Source organism: Pinus tabuliformis, chromosome J, assembly GCF_031772625.1.
Source record: "Pinus tabuliformis cultivar Carrire ecotype Pingquan chromosome J, CPIR1, whole genome shotgun sequence".
Classification (NCBI taxonomy): Eukaryota; Viridiplantae; Streptophyta; class Pinopsida; order Pinales; family Pinaceae; genus Pinus; species Pinus tabuliformis.
This window is the reverse complement of record NC_142295.1, coordinates 126,968,534-126,989,447: the sequence shown is the minus strand read 5'-3', so window position 1 is coordinate 126,989,447 and position 20,914 is coordinate 126,968,534. Positions and strand designations below refer to the sequence as shown.

The 20,914-nt window shown below is 41.4% G+C and overlaps 1 pseudogene; it reads left to right on the top strand.

Moving 5' to 3' along the window:
* Positions 1–1,429: 1,429 nt before the first annotated feature.
* LOC149225942 (DExH-box ATP-dependent RNA helicase DExH8 pseudogene) lies at positions 1,430–19,571 on the top strand (annotated as a pseudogene).
* The last annotated feature ends 1,343 nt before the right edge of the window (positions 19,572–20,914 follow it).

Below are 20,914 nucleotides of genomic sequence, written 5' to 3'. Positions count from 1 at the left end.
TATTATACCCCATGACTTTAACTATTGTGTATGTTAGTCATGAAACCTTAGGTATTGTGTTGTAGTTGTGTCCAAACTCGTGGGGGAATGCCCTTTGTGTTCTTACATAGTGGTTGTATGATATTTACAGTGAATGTGTTGTTAGAGTAGAAAGAGAGTACCCTGCGTTAATGTCGCTTTCATTATTTTGATTGGTGGAGTGTATGGTAAGATTGCATGTTTACCTTTGTGGGATTCTTATTGTAAATTCCATAGAAGAATGTGTGTATGCATCTAGAATAGTGGTTGCATGTTTCTATTGGTAACTAATGTTTTGTTGTAATAGAAAATTGGAGGACCCTGTTTTTGAATGTTGTCAAGATCCTTTCAGATTTTCTCTGTTTGGTTAGTTTGAGTGAGAGTGTAATTCGGGCAAAAAAAGGTGTATGAACTCATCCCTTATGTCAAGGACCCATTCAAACCCATGTAGAAGTGATTAGGAACCAAACCAAGTCATTTTCGCTTCCAGGAATATGAAAAGACAAAGTTTTGGGGTGCTATGAAAATATTTTGCAGCACCTACAGGATTTTGACTACGCTGCAAAAATATTTTGTAGTGTCTACAACAAGCATTTTCTAGGACTGCGAGTTTGGGTTTTTGAAGCCTATTTGGCCTACTCAGTGTATCATTTGATAAGTGAACCCCATGTGAGTTGGGTGAGGTTGGAAAAGGATAAGAAGGTGAGATAAAGGTCTCTCAAGGAGTTTATCCAAACAAATTCACATTCTTATTTTGACTACATATTTTAATTAATTTTCTAAAATTCCATAACGTGTTTAAATATAGAGTTGTGGGTGCTTATGTTGGAGTATCTTGGGTTATGGGTAGCCAAGGAAACCTGACCTGTCCTCATCAAGTGCTATCATAGCTCAACTATGTTTTTGGAGAATGTTAGAGCCATGGAAAGCTTTCAGCTTTATCACTCTTGGAGAAATACATAGGAAGCTCTTGGAGGAAGCAGAGTTTACAGAAAGCTGAGGTAATTCTCTGTTGAATTGAGATTTTATGAGTGTGAGGTGTTGTGCAGACATAGTGGGGAGTGTCTACCTTGAAGTAGAATCGATTTCTCTTTAGTGACATTGTAAAAATAACAAAGATTGGATAGTGGAGATGCTTTCATGTTTGAATACAAATTGACAGTGAAAATAGGTTGAAGAGAAAAGGATCCTATAGTAGTAAGTGAGGTGATTGCAGGGGAGTGAAGAGTTGATATGCTCTTGAGAAAGGACAAGTGCATTGGTTGGAGAGGAATTGGTTCAGCAAGTAGTGGAATATGAGATCTTGTTATATATATTACAAAATTGAATATGATTTTTATGCTAATTTGGGTCATTAAAAGAATCATGTTTGCAGGACTGAATTGGAAACAACTTCCATAGCAAGTAAGTTATGTCAAAGGAGAAGGAGCAGGAAAAACTATTAGATGAAGAAATGATGACAGAACCTGACAGTAAAACTAAGAAGAGTGAGTGGTTGAAGATGCAACAGGCAACAACTTTGAAAGTTGAGGAGCAATCATGCTCAATAAGAGGTTCTACTGTAGAGAACCTAGAAAAGAGAAGATACCAAGAGGATGACTTGGTATGGGTGAAAAGTCGTAGACTTGTTACAAGAAGTGCTAGTTGCAACTCACTAGTAGACAATGAGAATTCAATAAGAGGAAGAGATGAAGATTATTGTTATTGGTCATAGCAATGGTTCAAAGGAAAGTCACAAGTAGAAGAAGAAAATTTCCAAAGCAGTGAGAGATGAATAAATTTGGGGAGGAGATGGTTGGGTTGAGGATAGAACTCAATCATGTGAAACAATTGCTACAAGAAAGTTAAGATGACCAGAGTTATCAGAAGGAAAAATGGTGCTGAACAAGAAGCTCTGCAACAACAAAGAGATGACAACAGTAAGATGATTTTTGTAGCAACAATTGTGTGTTCAAGTGAAGATTAAACAAGAAGGTAATGGTCTTTTGTTTTCAGTTAATTGTGGGTTGATTTCTAATTGCAAGTAGTAGTTATGAATGTTTGCAGCTGAGAGTCAGATCATACTTATGCAAGGATTGTTCTAGTGTGAATAAGCATTTTATTTTCTTCTCGGGTCTTCTGGTTAATGCAATATAGATAGTCGGGGTTTTGAGCAGTGGCATTCCCCAGAGAAATATTGTGTTATGTGCAATTTATATTCTTCCTATTTATATTATTGTTTTCATCGATCATTTTTTATTTCTACTGAGAAAGGTAGAGTAGATTCTTGTCTTGTGTTTTAGTATATCACATGAGTTGTTGAATCTACAGAAAAATATACATGGTATCAGAGCTAAAGATAGAATAGAAGAGGATATTTTGAGTTTTTTGTGTAGGTGAAAATCAAATTTGCAGTTCATATTTCATAGTAAAAAAATATGGCTTTCTACGATTTGAGACTTGAGTATGCCTTGGAAGGCAGCTCAAATTACATAGCCTGGAAGGACATGATGGAAGCAGTGCTGGAAGACAATGGTCTCAAGGAATTCATTGATCAAGACATTCCTAAGCCTCCAGCATCAAATGCTAAATATATAGCTGAATGGAGAAAGTGTGTGGAAAAGGCAAGGTGGATTATCCTTTAGGGAGTTTGAGATCACATTGTCTCGAGTCTCCATGGAAAGGAAACTCCATACTCAATGTGGAAGGCATTGACGAACCTATTTCAGAATAGCAGTGACCATAGGAAGTTGGCACTGAAGGACAAACTCAGAAAGATCAAGATGGAGAAGGGTGATTCTATTCTGAAATACTTGACCAAGTTCGCTCATTAGCGTGATGAGCTTGGAAGTGTCAGGATTACTAGGTTCGAGGATGATATGGTGAGCCTAGCTCTTCTTAGACTTCCCAAGAGTTGGCATAGTTATCAAGACTATGTCAATGGGAGGGAGAAGCTTCTAGATTAGGAACGAATGCAGTTAGATTTGGTACAGAAAGAGATTCAGAGGAACACCAAAGATGGATCCTCATCAAAGACTGATGATGAGGAAAATTGTGCCTTTGTAGGTAAGGAAAAGAAAGGGAAAGGGAAGACATCCCATTCCAAATTGGATTTTTTTCATGGAAGAAAGAAGGACATGTCGAAATTCAAGTGCTTTCATTGTCACAAGCTGGGGAATTTTTCTACAAATTGTTTGCTCAAGAAGTCCAAGAAGAATCCATCAGGAGGAGTGGTAGGTGAGGTTCTTGCCTCACAATTAAAACTAGACTTTACCCTCATCACATGTATGGTGTCATCGATGATGGGTAGTGTATGGTACCTAGATAGTGGAGCTTCTTTCCACATTATCGGTAACAAGGAGCTCTTTAGTAACTTGGAGGAGAAGGATCCCCAGATGGATATCAAGATGGGTGATGATGGGAGGTATAGAGCTATCAGGCTTAGTACAATTACCTTTCAAAGGGCGTCGGGTGCTCCCCTCACTTTGTGAGATGTTATGCATGTTCTTGGTTTGAAGAAGAACTCAGAAATTGTTTCCCTGTTGGAGGATACAAACTACGATGTGATATTTAGTAAGGGAAAGGTGTTCCTTTATCACATAGCCACGGGACAGGTGAAGAGGATAAGGATTCGAGTGAAGAATATCTACAAGTTGGAGGTAGAAGATTGTGCTTCCTTGAGCACGAAAGAAAAGAAGGTGCAAATCCAAGGCATTGGTGAGTTGTGGCACAGGCGGTTGAGTCACTTGCATCATGGCGCTTTGAAAATCATGCAGAAAATCTCTACGGTCTTCCCAAAGGTACACTAGATAAAGTTGACACATGCAAAGGGTGTACTTTGGGAAAATACACCAAAGCTTCCTTTCATGACAAAGAAAGTAGAGCACAGGAGATCCTCGATTGAGTCCATTCATATGCGTGTGGACCATTATCAACAGAATCCATGGCCAAGTACAAGTATTATGTTATATTTGTTGATGATTTTTCTCGTAAATTCTAGATCTTCTGCATGCAAAAGAAAGATCAGAATTTTACAAAGTTTTGTGAATTTAAAGCATTGGTCAAGAAAGATATTGGCAGGAAGGTTAAAGCTCTCATGAGTTATAATAGTGGAGAGTATGTGTCTAATGAATTTAAAAAAATCTATGTGGAAAAAGACATTTGATGAGAGTTAACAACACCTCATAACCCATAGCAGAATGAGGTGGCTGAAAGGAAGAATAAAAGCATTGTAGGGGCAACACAGGCGATTTTGCATGATCAAGGCCTACCACTACACTTGTGGGTCCAGGCATGCAACACGGTTTTATATTTGTAGAACAGAAGCCCTCATCGAATTCTTGGGATGACTACACCAAAGGAGGCTTTCTCATGGAAGAGACCAGATGTGGATCACTTTAGTATTTTTGGAATAATGGTATATTTCCATGTGACCAAAGATGCATGGAAGAAGCTTGAGTTGACCGCAGAGTTAGAGATATTTGTGGGGTATGTTGATACACCTTACAACTATTGGGTTAACCTATCGACCAATAGGATGACAGTGATTCGCAAGGATGTAAAATTCGATGAAGAGAAGGCCATGAGATGTTCCCTTGAGAGGGAGATTCAGCTACATGCAGTTGAGGAGCTTTTAGCTCCTAAGGAGGAACCTCATATTTATGTGGAGCATGCACATGCAGAGGATCCAGGAGGGGAGACATCCACTCGGGAAGAGTCTTCCAAATATGGGAGAAAGCACACGAGAGAGGCTAACATGTTATTGCATGATGCGAAAGAGAATGTGGAAGCACCCACATTATAGCGCAAGAAAAGGAGGTCACCAGAGAGGTACACTAGATACATGGCTTTTATGAGTGGATGTGTTGAGACAAAGCCATGTTCTTTTGAGGAGGCAGTGCAGAAATCGGTTTGAATTGATGCCATGGTTGAGGAGTATGACTCAATTGTCAGGAACAGTGTTTGGGGTGTGGTCCCAAGACCGGAAAACAAGTCAGTGGTGAGTTCTCGATGGCTTTACAAGGTAAAGCAAGTAGCGGATAGTAGTGTGGAGAAACATAAGGCGGGGTTTGTGGCCCTGTTAGAGTCGGTCTTTAGATCCCTCCGTCAGAGATCATTTCTCTTATTGCATTTCATTTTTAGGTGTCTCATACAGTTCATTCATCTGCATTCCGTTAAGGGCATGCCATAATCTGATGGAAGGGCCTTGTCACTCATTCCCCTCATGTCTTGTATCCGTTGGCTCAAGTCTGATCATCAAAGTTCATCAAATCAATTTTACAGTCATTATGCATGGTCTTTTGGTCAGCAAAGAGTCATTTCAATCATTAGGTCTAGGGTTTAGCGAATTCAGTCTTCAAAGTGTCCAATAATTCCAGCAGGCTAGAGGGAGGTTCTAAACAAGTTTTTATTTCAAAAGTTTCATCGTCATATTGCTGGATTATGACTTTTCTTCAAAACTCTGTTTTGAAGAAAATTCGACATTTCGTCCTTTGTAATAAATTGCCATGTAAATTTCAAAATTTTCAGTTCTTGGATATTTTAGATGCAGCCCTGGTCATCCTTTGCCGAAACTCAATGCCAAACATCCCTGCAAAATTGAAAAAAGAGTTCCATCAATTCAGCCAAAAATCAAAGAGGAAACAAAAAGAACAAAGTTGTATTAAATGAGAAAAGTGCCAAAACTAAAACATAAGAAAGTGGGTTTTTGAGAAACAAAAATCAAACCCATCACTATATAAGACATTTTCATTGTTTGAAACACCCATTGGTATGCCAAGAGATCAATTGAAGTCTATTTAAATCGTGGAGGAGCGAAATTCGTGTTTGAAGTCGGGACTGTGCATTGGAATGTTGGGCGGCACATTGGGAGGTAGTCGCGGCGCATCGGCAGGTCGCGGCGCATAGAGCCGCCGTTCACAGTGCAAATTTGAACATGCACATCGAATACACCAAGCGCGGCGCACAGGGCCAATAAGCGAAAATTTCATCACTGCTTCCAAATTTGCTCCAAACAACTCAATCTTCTATGATCCAAGTAAGTGTGTGAGCCTTTGCCATTGCTATTAAACGGTGTTTTTTGTGATTTGGAGGGAAGATTTGAAAGTTTAAAGTTTGAAAATATAAACCCTATATTTGTATCAAAATCTGCTCCCTTGGGTTTTGAAATTGGTGTTTTGAAATTGTGATTTTGGTGCCAAATCTCCTTTCCCACTTGTGATCCTTTCCCTTTCATAATTCTATCATTATAGTCAATCCCTTATGCCCTAACCTTCCAAACTACTCATATCCCTGCTTCCCATTTTCCCTATCCTAAATTCTACCATTTCCTATCATTTTCCCTCTCCCATATCATTTGTAACAAATTCCAAAAACCTCACATCCCTAAACACGGTCAAATGACTGTTAACACATTTAAAAATTTCACTTGACAAACTCCACCATCCACTTTTCCCACTGTCCCATATTCCTCACAGTTCCTTATTGCTCCTTGGCATATTTGGCATTGAAAACAAACACCTATTTCTCATTTTCAAACCAATCAAACATACTTGATATACACCCTTGCAGCACCATGACAGACACTGATTCATCATATGAACAAGACAGTGATTCTACCACAGAGCTTCATGCACCGAGGAGGCCTCGTAAGGGTGGTAGACATGTCAGAGAAGAGCCTACCTCTTTGACTCAATTGCAGGCCTTCCCACTTTCCATGGCATGTTTCCAACAACAGTCATGCTTTCAGTATTGCGAATTGATTGCTCAGATTCAACATCATCAAGAGTTGGCTCGGTTATTTGTTTTGCATTTGCATGATGGTCAGGTAACTCTTGCTGGTGTAAACTTCACCTTGACACCAGAGACCATTTCTCAAGCAACAGGAATACCGAATGTAGGTGAGGAGTGGAACAAAAGAATGCAGGTGGAAAGAGTACATTATGAACTATATATCAGACCTAGCTATGTGAGACATCTCAGCAGGGTGTTCCCTTTCCGGTTTTTGAAAGAATCCTATGCGTCGTTGATGAGACTCATTATCAGATACTTCAGTTGTGAAGGCTGCTTCTCACGCCTCTATGCATACCATATCAGGTTATTGATGCATTTCACGAGAGTGAAGATGATGAACATTCCATATTTCATGTGCCGAAACATCGAGAGGATGACTACTCTTGTGCATAAAAATACTCCTGAACAACAGTACAATAGCATTTACCACTATGTGCTCATCAAGATCATTGTTGTGCATCAGCTTGGTTTGCAGGGTATCACATGGGAAGACTTCATTTCCCATGAGTTCTTCACAGCTTCAGAAGCTCATCAGGAGGTTTTCCATCATACAGGTGAACCTTCATATCAGCATGGAGGTCGAGAGGCAGAGACTACTAGTGTGCCGACATATGTCACCTATCAGAGAGGCACGACAAGTACTATCTCCACCTAGGGTGGAAGGGGTCTCGTTGCCGTCATCAGCAGCACAAGTACAGGTACAGGACAGAGGCAAGAATCCTATGCAGCATGAGGGCCCTTCAGGAGGCCTAGACGCTAATTTCACACTCATTGATGATGATGTGAGCTCTCCTAGCTCAAAGCTGAGGGAGATTATTCAGGAGCAGAAGGCCGAGATAGATGTATTGACTGACAAGTTGCAGAGAGATCAATGGGTCATAAACTATTTGGAGCAGTGAAACAAACAACTGGAGGATCAGCATATAGCCATGGAGTTACAAAACGTTCGGCAAAACCGCCAAGCTGCCTAAAGGAGGAGAATAGAGTTCACTTCATTGGAGCATGAGATAGAGGTTGATCGAGAGACTTGGCTCGAGAGGGTCAACAGTCATCTTGAGATGCTGTTGGCGAAGGCAAACAAGGACAAGGACATGCTCAGGCACATGAAAAATCATTATTGGGCACAAACTCATGTTTGCAACGCAAGGATCAAAATCCTGAAGGCAAGACTAAGGAGGGCACTAAAACGACGCAAAAGGCATGATAGGCTCCAAATCTTGGCCGAAGCTTCTTTGGCTGAGCATGATACTTGATGATGGACCTTCAGTCCAAATTTCAAGAAATTTGGAGACAATTTTGTCAATTTTGAATTTTTGGGCTTCAAAACAGATTTTCCTGCCCAACACGTAGCGCCACTTGGCGCGCGCTTATAATTGGGAGATCCTCTGGAGGAAAACTTTACATTTTTGGATTTTTCATCAAAATTTATGCATGCTCATGGATTACCTAAGGATTTCATCAAGTTCTGGGTTGCCTAAAGGGTCAAAAACACCCTAAAAATGACCTCTCTGCCACCTTTTGCACCCACAGGAAGCATTCTTGGGAGATTGAAGTTTTGGAGGGGAAAATGACATCCAAATCTAGAAATTCCACTTGGGTTGGAAAGTAGACAGGCAAGGCTTTCCAACAAGCTATCTTGGGCTCAATTTGGACTTTGGGAAGTGCCTCAAAATCAGCTCCAAAGTTGTGCTACGCATACAGGTTTTGGGTGCGGCACATAGAGAATTTTGGCCTATTTTTCACTCAGCAGCTCAGAATTTCGCCCAGTTTCGACCAGTTTTAATTTTTTATGTAACTCTTGATCTACCTTGATGTAATTTCATGAACATGACATAATTTTGGCACATATTTACTTGTTTTAGTAGATTCATTCACTAAAAAAGTGAAAAACAACTGAATGAATCAGTTTCCTAACATATAGAGGCAAGTTGTTTCATTGCCTATTTTTCAGTTCCTTGTTTAGATATGGTTGAAACAGCTCCTAGAATGATGAGCTCGACCCCTAGAGGCATGGGAATGAGTTAAGCTTGCCTATATCATGTAATTTCTCAGTCATTTTCGGGGTTGGACACTTGGGATTGCTTGTCACTTCATTGTACTTCCATTTTCAGCATTTTTGGCAAAGGAAAGACCAAGGTTTTGCAGCACTTGTTGGGATCCTTGTGGCTCTGTGTTTTGATGGTGTTTTTCTTCATGTAATTGTAAGTTCATTGATTTTTATGTATGCCATTTCCCTTCTCTTTGCTTCTGAAATTAAACAAATTGAGTGACAAAGGTAGAATTCATTTGGCTTGATGTGATCTACCTTAAAATTTGTTTAGTTTTACATGTTTTCATCTGTTTGGAGAGGATTCTTGCAGCCTCTTGCCATGTTTAGCTCCTCAGCTATCTTTTCTATCCATTCATTTAATCTAAAGCATCAAAACTACTGCCTACCTTGCCCCAATTGGAAATCTGCAAAAATTTGGCCTCATCCCCGAACCCAAAATTTGCCTTTCCCTTGTTCCAACAAAACCCCCAAAAAACTCAAATTAAATCCTTGCACTTCATACCTAGCCTAAGATCAGTTGTTAAATCAGTCATCTCAAGCCCCATAGATCATCATTTGTTGAGATTGACCCAGAGAGATCCCTCTCCTGTCCTCGTAGGGCTAGCTACGAGGCTAAGCGTGGTTTGATGTTGGTCCTGGATCTTGCCTTTTTAGCCTGAGGTAAATCTAAGCTCTAGCAGGCCCAAGGATTTTCTTAGGTGGAGGGGATTAATTACTGTTACACAGTAATTTGTCACCGTTGGTCACCGCCCCTATCGCCCCGTTTCCATACATTGGAAGACGCATTCCGGGACCTGTGAGCAGTGACATAACCCAAAAACACTTGCATTATGTTCCCCTGAGTATGTACTTCATGTTCCCTGAAGACACCTTCTGCAAATTATCCCTGAAAAGTGCTCTTTTTCCATTGGCGCAGGTCCATAGTAGCTTACCCGCGCCAATCACTGAGATCCTCAAAAGAGGGCGCGACCATTGGCGCTCTGTCACAGAACAACACCCGCGCCAGCCCAGTTTAGTAATGATTTTTGCCAAAAGCACGCCCATATGATTTTTTCCCTTCAGATCACGAAGCCTTTTGAGGGAAAAATCCAGTGGATAGAGGTCGAGAGTCATCATCTATCCTTGACAACTATCCACAGTAGCTTTTCCGAGATAATGCCAATCCACAATGGGTGTCCTGGTTCATCGAATCTTTCTACCCTCTCCATCTATAAATATTTGTCCTCATGCATTAGACAAGCGGGGGCTAGTTGTTGAGTTCTTGAGTTCTTGGAATGCTAGTTGTGATTATCATGAGTGATAATGAAGCATAGAGAGGTTATGCTGCCGGAGAGGAGATACATTGCAAGACACATATAGTTGCTTGCCCAGCCAGAGGAGAGGTTCAACGTCAGAACCTTGGTTGTAACTTTTCCTGTCTATTATTAATTAATGAGCGACTGCTATTATAGTTCCAATCTCATTGTCTATTATAGTGATGTGTTGATTTATTTCCTTTCTGACTGAAATATAGTTGTGCCTTGGTAGATTTTATGTTGGTATCTGTTTCTTCCTTTGCATGTGCAGGTGTCCGTTTATGATCTGTTGGAGCGAGGAAGCGGGAATATCAACTCTGTTTCGACCATAGCGTTGGATTCCAGGTTGGTCTTCTTAATTCACCTTTGATGCATAACTAGGAACTTGCGTGGCAACGTGGTTTGATTGTGGCTAGTTCTGTTTTAGGCTAGTGAGATCGCCTCTGTCCGCAGAGGGGATTTACCTACCCAACAATTTGGCGACTCCGCTAGGGAAAAGCTATTCGGAGTTTGTCTTGCATGTTGATTTTCTCTTGCTTGCTTGAGTAAATGAGCTTCCTGCGTCAGTTTTGAGTTTATTCTTTACTGTCTGATCCATCTGAGCACTGTCAGCCCGCCCTGAGGTCGTGTTATTTATTTTTCTAGCCGGCAAGCTTAATTGGCGCAGTTATTACTCTGACAGTCGCGCCAGTTGGCGCATGTTGCTCAAAAGCAACTCGCGCCAATCCTTTGGTAGCGCAAGTTGCAGGCTGACAGTCGCGCCAGCCCTGTAAATTTTGCCTGCGTGTGGGTGGAAAGCTCTTTCAGCCTCTTTTTATATCTCTTACAGCCTCTGGAAGTGTGTTGAACCTCTGTTTGATTGGTTTTAGCCTTTATCCTTCAGTTGTTTGCTTATTTCTATTGTTTTCGTCTCAGCCCTAGAACATCTAGTGACTTTGCATGTCTAGCCTTCTGTGGGAAGTTTCGGTCTCTTGATTATCCAGTCAACTTGTTGGTTGTGTTCCGCACCTATCCAGTGATTTGTTAAAGCTTGATCTTCTATGCTCTGAGTGATTCACTTCTAGCCTCTTTGGATTTTACTTGACTTCATTCGAACTTAGATTACATGGTTCATTGAAAGTCTTTGTGTTTTTCCTTGCTTACATAGTTCATTTTGGTGTTTCAGAATTGGTTCTATTTCATTGAGTGAACTTGGATTGTGCATATCTCTTAAGATTTGTTTACATGCATTATGCCATTTTAAAAAATCAAAAAACAAAAGAGCTTTTTGCATTATATTAGTTAGCATTTATTGCTATTTGTCGCTTTTAAAAAGAAAAAGAAAAAAAAAACTTTTATTTCTTGTTATTAGCTGCATTAGGATCTTTGTTGTTTGCTGAGTGATCATTTCGTTTGTGTAAAGATCTCAACCCTCCTGTAGATAGAATTCATCGAATCAAATGATATAGTTTTGGCATATAGTTTGCATTTAAGAAGTTTTTGAGATATCACATACGGTAGGACCAAAAAACTGAAACATAATCGAAGATAAACTTTAAAATAAACTCAATGAACATAACAACGCATTGGAACATAACGCAAATACTCTAGAGGTCTAGGTTAGAGACGTGTTCCGGCGTCTTTAAACCTGGTAGTTTATCGTCGAGTGGTTGGGTGATTCCTCCACGGTGAAACGATAGGTGCCAATACGAACTGAGCTCCCACGTACCGTCGCGTATATACGGGAGACCCCACTAGGCTATTATCCTTTATCCGTAGGAATCCGAGTCTGCCGCATTACAAGTCGTAATGCACTGAACACAGCATTCGGGAAGATTGACTGCAGTACGGGAAGTCCTTGGTTTTCATATGATTGCCAAGGTGTATAAGCAGTTTTACGGATTGTTTGGTAAACCTTTTACCTAGAGTCTCCAGAGTAGTCACTTTTGATCCTTTTCGGACTCCCTAAAAGAAAAGGTGCCTGTGAGCGTCTTGTCACTTCGTGCTCATTAAATATTCGAAGGAGACTAGAGTCATCTTTTATCCTTTTCTCGACTCTTAAAATATGAAAAGGTCAAGTTCAGTGTCTTAAAATTTATTGGCCACGATAACATCTACCCAATTAGATTTTGTTTGCGTTAGCTTGAGTAGGTTTATTTCTCGTTCAATGGCAGCCTTCCCGGCGCCCACCGGCCAAGGTATTCCTCCTGATGGGAACCCTTGTCCATTTCCTTCTGTTGGAAATGTCGGTGTTCAGTATATCGCAACATTGTCTTTGCCTGGGTTGACCATTGGTTTACCCGTATGGTTGTTTTCAAACTCGGTGGTCTCGAGTGTGATAACTCCTGTTCCGCCACCACCTCCTCCACCCGAACAACACCATGTTGATTCTAAGGTGGACCCCTCCCCTTCTTCGCCCATTGCTGCGTCCTCATCTTCTACTTCGCCTGGTGAAACTTTGGATTTCAGTAACCAGGTGGCTAAGAAGAAGAAGAAGAAGACCAAAAAGAAGAAGTCTCCTAAGGGAAAGGTCGCATCTACCACGAAAATATCTGAAGTAGAACCACCTTCTGCTCCTCCGCGGAAGGCTAAGTCTCCTTGTCGATTATGCAAGGAGGACCATTTTCTTTCTGATTGTCCTGGTATTCCCAGGATCCTAGATATATGGTCCCGTGACCCGACTCGCCCCTTGTCGTCGCAGATCGACGATACCTTATCAGTTGGTAAGAGAAAAGGGAAGGTTCGTTTCCCTTGTCGACTTTGTGAAGGTAATCATCTCCTTCGCCTTTGTCCACTTATGGATGAAGCCTCCCGTCTTTTGGAAAGTCTGTCAGCTCCCTTACCCCAACTACCCGCTGGATATCAGCGTCTTTTTGCAACTGCAGATCATCTCTCCGTTAACCAAGTGATCAAACATGATTCCTCTTTGGTCCAGCCTTCTCTTCCCGAACCTAGCTGTGCTCCGCCTGTTCCAGACCAGTCCCTGGTCGGAACGAGTGTTGATTTACATTCATCATCTATGCACCACTTTATCATCAAGGATGAACCACCCGAGTCCAAACCAAACGAAAGTCCAAAGTTCCAGATTACAGTTGACCCGGTCTTTCAAAAGGTCCAGCTTACAAGCGACCCGGTTTTGCCTACAGAAGTTCCATCCTTAGATGATCTTACATCTGAATCCAAACCAGACAAAAGTCAAAGGGTCCAGCTTACAAGTGACCCGGTTTTGCCTTCAGAAGTTCCATCCTCAGATGATATTATCACTGCAAAGAATGAAGACCCCACCATCCAAATTCTATTCATCAACATAGACTCTAATGATCAAGTGAGCATCCCTCTCATTCCTTCGCAACAGGAAGAAAGTCCATCAGAATCATATCCGGCCGTTTATCCAGTCCCACCTCCAAGCAACCTAGTTGTTTCCTTCAATTGGGATCAACTAGGCAATCCTCGGTTACCAGCCTCCATACCATTTCGAATTATAGTCCAAGTCTACCGAATGGTTATGGCCGGTACAATTATTGATGAGGGATCTCCTGTGAGTATCCTTTCTTCAACAGCTTGGGAAGCACTTGGTTCGCCACTGCTTCTGCCTGAGATGAGAAACCTTACAGGTTTCCATCGAGAAACCACTCGACCTTTAGGAATTCTTCCCAATGTACCTATCACATTAGAAGGGAAGACTGTTCAAATGGGCGTCATGGTAGTCCAAGGTCCGTTAGATTACAATTTACTCCTTGGACGAGACTATATTTATTGCATACGTGCAATTGTGTCCTCACTCTTCAGAGTGATGTGTTTTCCGCACGAAGGAAGGACGATCAGGATCGTAGACCAACTTTCGTTCCCCGGTTCACACTTCACATATAGTCATCTACCATTCCTAAATGGTCTTATTTCCACAGGAAATGCCTCAGCATCCACTCCGTCATTCTGAAGATGGTAGCTGACCCAGGCGCATGACTGAAGCCCGAGGGGCATGCATCCTCCTTCAAAATCGAGTCTTTCCAAGTGAACCTTCATTCCATCCACTCCGTGAATGCCATGAAGCTTGGGGGGCATGTACCTCGATTTGCATTATCATGCTGGGGGCATGAAAATTTATAACAAGCATGATTTTTTCGTTTCAAGCTTGTGTAAACATGAAACCGAATCCAAGCAAAGTTCTCCATGGTTCAAGCTTGTGTAAAAATGAACCCATACCTGATTTACATCCCGTGATTGCCATTTATCTGCTAAATTCTGCTAGATGAGCCTTGGTTGTTCCATTCCATCGCCACCATCTCTTTGGCCGATCATATGCTTTCACTTGGTTGTTTTCCTTTCCTGAGGAACCGCAGCAATGAGTGGTTGTATTAGACAGCCTCTTGACCATTACATGTTTTGAGCAGTTCCACCATTACCGGAACCAGTTGCTACCCTTTATACCACTCGTTCCTCTAGGACGAGTCGCCTTTAAGCTCTTTTCTGACTCGCAAAATATGAAAAGATTGCCGAGTATTTTTCCTTTTTGACTCGTTAAAGAAAATAAAAATGAAGGTCTGCTTTCAGCTCTTTTCTGACCATTTAAAGAGGAAAAGATTGCCGAGTTACTCCCCTTGACTCGTTAAAAGTAAATAAGGGGCGGTCGTTTTAAGTTCTTTTTGTCGACCGCTAAAACTTAAAAAGATTACCGGGTTTTTGTCGTTTCAAACTCGTTAATGGTTACAAAACGACGTGGTTTTGATCACTTTTTTACTTTTTCAGGTCGAAATCACTATTTATGAAAAGTACTCCTCGATCGTAATGATCGGGCGGTTCTTTCGGGCATTATTTTATACTTTTTCGGGCCCGAGAGACACAACTTTACGAAAAAGGACACCCCTGGAGTTTCCTTTTCTCTGTCTTTTCAAACTCTCTAAACATGAAAAGACGTCGAGTTCTTCCTTTGTCAGACTCGTTAAAACCTGATGACATCGGATTTTGTCGAAATGACGCACCACAAGCATATGCTATCCCCATCAAGCTTGTTAAAAATAACTGGGGTACTCGCCAGAAATGGTGGGGGAAAAGAAAATTTTGGAACCATAATTATTATCGTGTCGGCAGTATGTCGCTCTTGAACATGGCACTTTTCTGCTTTCGTGTCCAGGGTGGGGACATCTCATCTTATTTTTCACTTGCCTCCGTGGGATTGGGTAATCCTATTTGACCTCTCATCTGCTCATTGCCTCGTCATTATGACCTCTGATCCGTTGATGTCAAATACTGCCAATTCCATTAATGTGCCGCCGATATGTTCAAGAGAAGTTGACCTCTGCAAAGAAACAACCTCCCTCTGATAGTTCGTACAATCTTGATTCACAATGTTATCTCTCTGTCTCGTGTCAATGATGTGGGAAACATTATGGCCCACCTTCGATCAAGGTCACTTCCTGTCGACTTCAGCTCATTATCCAGGAAGTTGATCTAGAGACTCCCTTCCGGTGCCTTGGAGCCTGCATGCCTCAATGGCAGGTTCTTCGTGTTCGACGTGAGGTTTTCATCATTGGCCTCCGATCGAATGATTCTACGGGTGTTCGACTTCAGATCATTAATTCGCACGCCGTAGATTGTACCTATAGTACCTTGAGGGCCATTGTCATTATTGGTGGTACCTCTCGCGTCTGTTAACAGTTTCCACTATTGACTGGTAATCAGACGATGTTCATGCATGTTCGACTTCAGCTCATATATTCACATGCTTGAACTTGTACTCTTGTTCGGGTCGAGATGGAGCGCAAGACCCTGGATTGTGTCTGTTGTAATCCAGGTGTGATTCTTGATACATGACTCATTCACTGGATGGCTGCGACCATACCTGAGTCAATTCATTGATCCTAACCAGATGGCTGCGTCCATACTATGGATCTAGATTATTTATGTACTCTCTTATGGATGGCTGCGACCATACCACGTACATCATGTAATTGAACTATCAGTCGTGTCTCTTAATGCAGATCCTCGACGGCAGCTATATATGTGTTCTTGTGTGTTCTTGTAAAGCATTTCACCCCTCTCTCTACCTCTCGGACTTCATGCTTTAGGGGGCATATGTTACACAGTAATTTGTCACCGTTGGTCACCGCCCCTATCGCCCCGTTTCCATACATTGGAAGACGCATTCCGGGACCTGTGAGCAGTGACATAACCCAAAAACACTTGCATTATGTTCCCCTGAGTATGTACTTCATGTTCCCTGAAGACACCTTCTGCAAATTATCCCTGAAAAGTGCTCTTTTTCCATTGGCGCAGGTCCATAGTAGCTTACCCGAGCCAATCACTAAGATCCTCAAAAGAGGGCGCGACCATTGGCGCTCTGTCACAGAACAACACCCGCGCCAGCCCAGTTTAGTAATGATTTTTGCCAAAAGCACGCCCATATGACTTTTTCCCTTCAGATCACGAAGCCTTTTGAGGGAAAAATCCAGTGGATAGAGGTCGAGAGTCATCATCTATCCTTGACAACTATCCACAGTAGCTTTTCCGAGATAATGCCAATCCACAATGGGTGTCCTGGTTCATCAAATCTTTCTACCCTCTCCATCTATAAATATTTGTCCTCATGCATTAGACAAGCGGGGGCTAGTTGTTGAGTTCTTGAGTTCTTGGAATGCTAGTTGTGATTATCATGAGTGATAATGAAGCATAGAGAGGTTATGCTGCCGGAGAGGAGATACATTGCAAGACACATATAGTTGCTCGCCCAGCCAGAGGAGAGGTTCAACGTCAGAACCTTGGTTGTAACTTTTCCTGTCTATTATTAATTAATGAGCGACTACTATTATAGTTCCAATCTCATTGTCTATTATAGTGATGTGTTGATTTATTTCCTTTCTGACTGAAATATAGTTGTGCCTTGGTAGATTTTATGTTGGTATCTGTTTCTTCCTTTGCATGTGCAGGTGTCCATTTATGATCTGCTGGAGCGAGGAAGAGGGAATATCAACTCTGTTTCGACCATAGCGTTGGATTCTAGGTTGGTCTTCTTAATTCACCTTTGATGCATAACTAGGAACTTGCGTGGCAGCGTGGTTTGATTGTGGCTAGTTCTGTTTTAGGCTAGTGGGATCGCCTCTGTCCGCAGAGGGGATTTACCTACCCAACAATTACGATGAGACGTTTTCTCCTGTTGCAAGGTACTTGTTATCACTGAAAATTCTGTTGCCAAAATTGCTCAGACTAGCTTAAGGACAAAGTGTTTTCGCAGCGCATAAATCCTTTAGCAGTTTCGCAGCGCAACCTGTTTTAGTGATTTCGTAGCGTGCTACGAAATTGGGGATTTGTTCGAATCCATAGCAACTGTCATGCAAAATAGCTCTGGGGTGGATGCATTTTACAGGTGGCATGTTCTCAAGCTCCTGCGTGTATGCTTGTCATCAGTTCTGAATCTGAAGGGAAAAGTCTGAAGTGTTGCAGCCGCAAAACAACCTAATCCCCAAAGGTGCAGATATAACAAGATACAGGGACTACTTTAAGGATCTTGGTAAGAATGAAAGGGTTGAAGTGATTGCACTACCGAGTTCCTTAGTGCAGCGTTCTGTTTTTCAATGCAAAGTGATGTACCTTGAACAGGTACTTGAACTTCTTAAAAAGAATCCTGAATGTCTATCAGATTTGGAATCATCTAAAGAAGGCCGTGATGAAGCTGATATAAATGATGAAGTGCACTACCTGATTCGAGATCTGGTGATGCATATGCATGAACAGGAGCAAGACCTAAAGAATAGCATTTTGGTTTTCCTACCAACATATCGGTCCCTGGAGCAGCAGTGGCTGCTTGTAAGACATTCTAGGATGTGTTTCAAGGTCCACGTTCTTCACAGTAGCATTGATATTGAACAAGCAACAAGAGCTATGCAAATTTGCCATTCTTATAGAAAGGTAATACTTGCAACAAATATTGCAGAATCTTCTGTGACCATACCTGGGCTATCTTACGTTATTGATTCATGCCGCTCATTAGACATATTTTGGAATGACGACAACAAAAGACATGTGCCACATCTGGTTTGGGTGTCAAAATCTCAGGCAGATCAACGCAAAGGAAGGACAGGCCGTACATGTGATGGTCAGGTTTTCCGATTGGTTTCACGGCATTTGTTTGATAGTTTTGATAAATATGAAAAGCCAGCGATGCAAAAGCTGTCATTGAGAAAGCAGGTTCTCACGATTAGCTGTGCTGCATCAAAAGCCATGAATGACCCCAAAGTTCTATTTCAGAGGGCCCTTGACCCACCGAATTTGAAAACTATTCAAGATGCACTAGATTTGTTGGTTTCTTTAGATGCTCTGAAGGCACCATCTCATCATAGGGGAAAGTATGAACCAACATTATATGACAATTTGCTTGAGAGTCTCCCCCTTTCTTTGGAGGCATCAATGCTTGTCATTAAGTTTGGTCAGTGTGGGTTTCTTAGAGAGGGTGAAATAATTGGTTCATTGATGGATGCACGACCAATGCCTATCATACAGCCATTTGGGCAGCAATCTTTGTTCAATAAATATGTGGACAGCTATTACAATGATGCTAATGGATCTGTTGGTTCTTCATATCATACAAAGACACTTATGGCAAATTTTTGTGCAATTCTGTTTTGGCAACGGATTTTGAAGGACAAGCATCGATTGCAACGACTCATTCAAGTGGCTGGCGATGAGATCTTCACAACTCAGACACATGATTTTGCTTCAATTGCTCTTAGGCTTGAGCAGGAGTGGTCTTCTTTCCACCATTTGGTGCCGTCATCACTTCATGCTATTGCTGAGACATGCCCAAGTTTCTCTGCATTTTGGAAGGTCCACCATTGTATTACAATGATTATGATTTCAAGCACACATGCTTTCTCTCTCCAGGACAACTTGAAGCAAACCTGAGTTTTGCCGTTGGCGCTGAGCTAGCAGATGATATTGTTACAGATGTTTGTATTCAGGCTTCATATGTTGACTCAGGGTCCTTGAACACTTCAAGTATAGGAAATGAGCTTACAGGAATTATCAAAGAGATAAGAACCCAATGTACACAACAGAATCTTTCATATTCTGAAGGACAATATTTCCATGACCAACCAACAACTGCCACACCTGTCTGCAAGTTCTTTGCCAAGGGAATATGTAAAAGGGGGAATAGCTGTTTTTTCTCACATACTGATCATGCTAAACAAGAGCTTGTGACAGTTGGAAAATGGAGAGCCACCCAATATTCAGAGGCTGTCAAGGCTGAACCACTTGTAGCTGGATCAGGGCAGATAAATCCGCCAACTGTTCTGGCACCTAGGGTTGCCAGACCAGTGCCTTTGGTTCCTGATGTGCTTACAATTGCCCCATGTCCAGTATCAGCTGAACCTGTAGCTACCATGACTGCATTCAAAGCCTGTTTGCCTGGAAGACTTTTAGAAAATGGGGATATTGAGCTTCCTGTCGAGACCAAACAAAAGTAATGGTGTAAGTTGAACAGTCCTTCTAGGAAGTTGAGGATGCCTAGCGCATTACTCTCAGCATTTGATAATCGGTTTTGGATTCCAGTAACAAACATTCTTCTGCGGCTTGGTAAAGGTTCTGGATTCAATCCATCATGAATGAAATAAAACAGGGCAAATAAACACTGTTTTAGCAAAAACAGCAGTTTCGTAGCGCGCTACGAAACTGCTGTAGGTGTTGTTTTATGATGAAGACAAACAGTTTGATGGTAAGATCAGCAAATTTTTGAAGGAAACGCCTAAGGGACATTTAGGAGACCACATGAGGCTAGCATAGCCATTCAGATAATGACAAGTGTACCTTTTTGAAAAGGTGAAATGTTTTGTCTTAAGTTAAATCTTTGATAAAGGTACTTTATTACCGGTTGTTAGGGTTTGGAAAGAGGTGAATACGTAGAGTTTTGGCTTGCACACCTGTTCAATCAACGAAGCTTCCAGCACATTTGGGAATATGGTGATGTTCATCATCTTTGGGGTATTAAAAAGAGCTGGAGACATGTTGCTTGAATTCCGAAGAGTGGTGGAAGACAAGGACCGGGAAAACAGGGGTCTATCCTAATATTATTGAACCATCAACGCATCCAGCATCCAATGCTAACCTGGAACATTGAATCCTCATCTCATGCTATCACAGCCGCCTCCAGAAAGAGAGCAGATGTCAAAGAATGAAGTTTATTGTAATTAAAGCCATCAAAGCTACCGCTGTAGTAATCCACTTGGCAGAGAATGAATCTTGATTGTAATAAATGCTATGTCCAGCATGATGCAGAATTAGAATCTTATTTGTTTTAGGTTTCTAGAGCTGTTAATTAGTAGTAAGTGGCTTTTGTTAGTTAGTTTAAAGGTGAATAGGTGTCATTAGAAAAGGACTTCGAGTTCCCCTCAGGTGAATCGGAGTCAGGTAGAAGAATTTTATAAATAGCTGAAACAGAAATAAACAAAGGGTTGGATGTTTTTGAGAAACAGAGTGTTATTTTGGCTTGTGTACAAACTCATTTTCAGTAATACAAGTGACTGCTTTTCTTCTCAGGATTCATACAGTGTTTCAAATGCTCAAGATATGTGGTTTTGTTTTATCCTTTATGCTTTTACAGTTGTATAGATACACAATCACTCAGAATTCACTTTGCTGCTCTGACTTCCTGTGTGTATTTATAAGCTGAGGTTTCTATGAGATGTGTTTTGAGTATTTAAACATTACATGCCCTGACTTCTATGAAAGAGTAGTTTTATAGTTTTCTGAAATGATGATTAACTCCATGAGCCCAATGGAAGCCTTTGTAATGTCTGTCCAGCCAGCATGT